A 6019-nucleotide genomic window follows, 5' to 3' on the forward strand; every position below is an offset into this window, starting at 1 on the left:
CTTCCGTGCTCTACATAACCACTTTCTGTTGCTTTTTGTGCCTGCCAGGCAAGGTGTGTAGTGTGTGCTGCCACAATGCAGACAACAATATGTGATATGGCTTCTGATATTGTCATACTCATCTCAAGAGGTCAAGCTGCATATAAGCACTTTTCATTATCTGCTGCTTGGTCTCCAGTACGATAGATGTTATCAGTATTGGGGGCAATACCAGCCATGGTCTCTTTTAATGCAAAGCATTATCAAGATCACTCTCGTGGTTTTGTCTGGTGTCTGGCTGGGTACTCTAAATCACACATTAAATTAGAGCTCTTCTGTTGCACTTCTGTGAGAAATATGCGAAAACATAGGCAGTGACCCTCTTGGTGTGTATATATTTAAATTGTTCGTTTGTCTTGTTTGTCACTGTCTATTGTACATTGTCGACTCATTATGGTTCATTCCTAAGCACCATATTGAGCAACCACCTATTCTAGCGTATGGCACCCACTCAAATGCAACAAAAGTCTTGTTCCTGTATACACAGAGAAATCTTGTGTATATGCATTGTTTAATTTACTGTGCTGCACACTGACTTTGAGCATTCTTCAGCTGCCTTGCTTTTCTACCTCCCTATGCCTGGCCACTCCTGGCGTTTTTGATCATGCAGAGTGTCACTCCAACATTTCGGCATTGCGACAGCATCTATAGGTTTCATGATATAGCGGCGCAGAACACTGCAAATCGTAGCCAAATGCACCGCCCGCTGTTTGGCTGCACGATGGTGATGACCTCTACGTCACCCACACAATTTTTAGGACCATTGCGGTATGAGCTTTTGTATTATGCCACCCACCACAACCATTCAAGACCCTGCACTTTGCACGAGCGTTTGCATCACATCCTCCAGCATTCTCCATTCCAGCAGCACTCCACCTCACCCAGGGTGTGCTCACAATACACCACATGTGAGCACACACTGCGGGTGGTAGGTTTCTCGCATCCCCGATTTAAGGAGCACAGCAGCCCCTCCTATAGAATGCTTCCTTCCGCATTAAAAATTGCATGTTCATTGGTTATTTTGAACCTGGATCCTCTATCGCAGCAGCCCACTGCTCTACCTGTTAGGTCACAGACGCATGTGTGGCTTCATAAGATAACCTTATCAGCAGGCCATTTGCTCCCATCCTTTCCTTGTAGGAGCTAGCATATTGAGACACTATGTGACATTGCACTGCCTTTGGGATTGGCCCAGTTCAGCCCACACGCAACACTATCAACTTTGGTGGCATGTGTGTACAAGTAGCAGTGGTAAAAACTTTTATTCTTCAGTTCGTTATTCCCAGAGGGTGGATCCCTTAGTCCAGGGCTACATTTGCTGCTGCAATCCGGCTGGCACTGTCAATCAGTTTTCTCAGGTTGTCGAGGGCTGTGCTGGAAAGAGCGGCTTCCCACTGAGGGATTGAGTCGTTGGGTTGTGTGCGAGTTTGCTGGTTCTTTCTACGTTGATATATTGTGCCTTGTACTCCAGGCGGTATTAGACATTCCCTCAATTGCAAGCTCTGCTGCACTTGCAAAACCTTCCCATTTTTCTTCATAATAAACCAGTTGAAGGCAGGTGTTTGAGAGTGACATGAAGCACTCTCTCCCACATACCCTCTCGTACTCAGCAGATGATGCATCTAGTTCAGTGCTGTGCACGTGTGTGGGGTGTTTTCTTAATTCAGTGATGCGTCATTCATTGTAAGAGTCGCTTTAATTCAAACTCCCAAGGAGAGCATAAATTTATTAGAATAAAACTGAGTTTAATCTAAAGGAACCACTTTGAATACAGCGCCCAATCGGTTGTCTTGTACAGTACGCAAAACCAAAACCATCGCTGGGCTTGCATTAAAAAAATAATCATTCCTCTATCAGCACTTGGCGACATGTGACGGAAGTTTCCATATAAAGTCCAACTGCAATAAGATCTTGTACCATTTGCTGTGGTAGCCAGAGTGAGCTAAGAAGGATGGTGGCTCCTCCCATGTGCCCAATGTTGGAGGTCAGGTGATAGAATGCGCACTAACAGGGTGGAGGGGATCGCGCAGTAACATGGTTAAGAGTGTGCTGGGAAAGGAGGTGATCGTGCATCTCCTCCTCTATCCCAGCCGTGGCTATGGGTGGTTTACCACATACATGGGCCACACACCATATCGTGGAGGCTTTCTGCCACGTGTGCCAAGCTTGGGCAAGCCGAAATGGCTGGTCGCTTCACCTGCACTGTCATCCCATGTGCCTAGTATCTTGTCACATAATCTTGCGTGTTGTTAATCAAGAGGCAGCCCGAAGCAATCGCTCACCGAGGCTGGTGCTTTTCATCATGCTAGCATTGCAACAGCAAGTGTTCGCTGTCATCGAGTGAGATCTGTTCATGTTTGCTGAAGTGCATGTGGCACCATGCTCATTAATTTAATTAGTAAGCGAATGTTTATGCAATTTGTACAGCCGATAGAATATCAACCTTATTTCGTGTAGTTGTCTTATGCTTTGCTGTTGCTATCATCATTGCTTCACCTTTTGGGCAAAAGTGTGACATTTTATTGCAATAACAATCCTACAGACACTCCAGGTGCGCTTCTGCCATCACCATGATGTTGTGTATAAAGACAAAGGGCGATAACATCGTCGCTGCATGCCGTATGCTGTATGTGCGAGGGTGAGCCGCCGGTGACATTTCAATCTCACCCGTGCAAGGGAGGAAAGCGAGGAGGAAGCATGCCATCTGCCTTTGCGTGCAAGGCACGGGGGTGGGGGGGTTCTATTCTGGCGGCTGCTGCATATGGCATGGTTGCGTAGGCCCTATGTTGAAAGTGATCTGCGATGGGGGCAGAGTTTGCCACGTGCTGATAGCTTCATGTGCGTTGTGCTTTCGCCGCTTAGTTTGCATTGAAGCTGAGAGGCAGCACGAAGGTCAATTCCCTCGCTGCTGCTTCCACGCTTCCTCTCTCCAGCGTTCTGACAGCGAGTTTCCGCTGTCATCGAGTGAGATGTGTTCATGTTTGCTTGTGCGTGTGAGACCACGCTTGTTAGTTTAGTTAGTAAGCAAATGTTTACAAGTTCATACAGCCGATAAAACTATCCTTACTTCGTATAGCTGTCTCCTAATTTGCTATCGCAATTGATGTTTTGCCTGTTGAGTGAAACTGCAACATTGTGTTCTTCCTGCTCCTGTTAATCCAGGTGGGAAAGGCAGGCACGTGCTGCTCTCCTTGCTCTGGCTTGGTCTTGACTCCCTGCACACCTTTCCTCGTCATTTTTGCAGCACGTGATGTTAGGCTACCAGCGACGCGTCAAACCTGTGCCTTTGGTTCAGGTTTGTACGAAAGGCTTGGAGATAATGGAGATAAATTTTTGTCGAAATATCTGTTGCATGGTTTTTGGAGTTTGAATTTGCCAGAGCATTTCCTCATTCGAAAACTCGGAACTTTGCTGGGACCAACAGAGCAGTTGAAGTTATTCGCCTGTTCGGATTAAGAGATTTCAAATTATCTTAATTTTACTGTGCTTGAGATGGCGTTAAGTGTTCGATTTCAATGTCAATTTATTTCTGCACTTCATGCATCAGAAATGCAGAGAGCAGGGACTGAATGCTTTGTCAATCGACAAAGTGTTTTAGTGCATGCGATGCTATGGAGGTTCATGTCACAGTCGCACTGTAGAAGCCTGGCTGCTTAGTTTATGCATTAATCTGCTTCTGATGGCCCCTTAGCAAGACCCAGCAGTGAAAGGGAACTACAGACGCACACCATAGCATTAAAACATGTCGTCAAATGCTTTTTCTCGCAAATGCTTTGCGTTAACATAGATTCCCATATTGTGTAGGATATGCATAATTTTTGTGGTTTTTCACGTGGTGTTGCACAACAATATTGCCTGGCGGCACAGTGGGCAAAGGAAAGCTGTCGTGCTTTCATGGCACTCTTGGGTGGAGTAAAAGCTCCACCTAAGAGCGCCATGATCGAGTTTTAGCTGTACTTAAAAACTCCTTGTGTTTAGGGATCTACTATAAATACTTCAAGGTGTATTTGGCATGTAGAAGTGTAAAGTTCATGCCTGAGTACTATTATTTTTCTTGTCAGTACTCGCCACACTCGTCAAAGAAGGTGTTTGCTCAGGAAGACTCTGCTGTATAGCTTTGTGCTGCTGAGGGACTGAGCACACCACTTTCCGATTAGCATTATTTACTTGTTTCTATATTGTGCAAGAAGTTGTGCTGCTTGGTAACTACCAGTTAATGGTGCAGCTGTATTTTAATACATTTTATGACCAAATGAAAAGTTGAACAGCACTTGTTGCAATACATAAAAGCTTCTAGGAAAGGGTGCAGTGTTGAAACGTCACTAGAGGCACGGTGTGACTGAGTACAAGCTTAGCTGAACTGTAAGGTGTCTTATTGGCTATAGCCTTGTCGACAGCATGTGTCCTAGCAAAGTGTGGCAAAACAGTGTGAAAACCACCTGGGTTCACATTGCTATGCGAGTACTTCTGTAACCTTTCAGAATACGTGCTCTTCAACAATTTAGTGCTAATTTTGGTCAGCTTCAATTGCCGATTCAATTACACTGTCACAGCATGTAATGTTTGCAGCAAACAGTTGCTTGTTTTGGCGATTTGGAAGTTGATATTGCGGAACACATTGTGATAAAACATGCAAGAAATTTTTCTTTGTGTAACTTTTTAAAGTTGTTGATTTAAAATGGTTTCTTTTTTGTGTGTGTCTGCTGTATTATCTGCCATAGCAGGCATTGTTTACTGTTCGTTGCATTTGAAGTGTGACTATAGCCTGGGAACATTGAATATGGAGGTACACTCATCTCATTTGTTAATAGTATATTGGAAACAGGTATACACTTATCCTGGCAAAACTGTTGTCTATTTACTTTCAAATTTATCCTCGAGTAGCATAAGTAGCTTGGTTTTGTTTGACACTGTTTTGAGTTGTATTTTCCTAGTTTATTAAAAATGAACCGATATTGAAGACAAATCACAAAACTAAAATTCAGTATTGCACAGAGAAATGGCACTCAGTATCTCTGTGATGCCAAAATATCTGCTGCGAAATGCATAGCAGAGCAGCAGCAAAGAGACACGAGCTTTGTGCTGCTGTTGTAGATGTAGATTAAGGAGTGGCAATCAAGGGAGACAATGTACTGCACGCTTAATAGCTTAACACTTGGTTCATTACTGGAGGGGAAGAACGTCTTTGCTCTTCCTCAGCAGGCTAGGCTTATGGATTTATGGTGGCTTGGCACATCGTCAATATGGTGACATCCCTTATTACCTCAATCACTGCTCGTTTCATTTTTTATGATGTTGCTGGAAATTTTCTATCGTACTTGTATGAGAAAACAATAATATGCAATCGATGAAAGCATGAATAGAAATGAAAGAGAGAAATAGAGAGCAGCTTCACAGGTAGAACCCACAAAATTGACCGCATAAATGACGCTACTGCCTCTTTGAGTCGATGTCCACTTGAAATGACAAATTGAAAAGGCTAAAAAGAGTGTGCAGGGATTCACAAGTGCATTCTTCCAGCATATAAAGCATATCTGCTTATTTTATTGCACTATCTCTCAGTGGCACCTTCGTCCCCTCTTTCTTTTGTGCAACGCTTCTGAAGAAAGCAGCAGTTATATGATCAAACCTGCATTCAGTTATGCAGTGTTCATAACTGGTTCACATTCATGTCCACAGCCAACATTGGGAATAGAGAGAAAAAGGGGTTCTCTCACTCTCAGTGGCAAAAGCTTTCAGGTCTCTGAGGCACTTCAAATCAGTGTGAGAAATAGCCAAAAACAGGCTATTTGAGCATACTGCATTTGAATTGGTTTAAGGAAGCAGGGTGTCGAACGGAAAAAGATACTGGTTCAGTTCGAGTTCAGCACTCTGATTTCATTCCGGTTTAGTTTCGGTTTGGAGAAATAAAAATATAACAGTTAACGAACCAGTTCAGTGTTGGAAACCGGTTCAGCACATTGGTGCTGGTAGATGATGA

The sequence above is a fragment of the Dermacentor variabilis genome, unplaced genomic scaffold (assembly GCF_050947875.1).
Source record: "Dermacentor variabilis isolate Ectoservices unplaced genomic scaffold, ASM5094787v1 scaffold_12, whole genome shotgun sequence".
NCBI classification, from domain to species: domain Eukaryota; kingdom Metazoa; phylum Arthropoda; class Arachnida; order Ixodida; family Ixodidae; genus Dermacentor; species Dermacentor variabilis.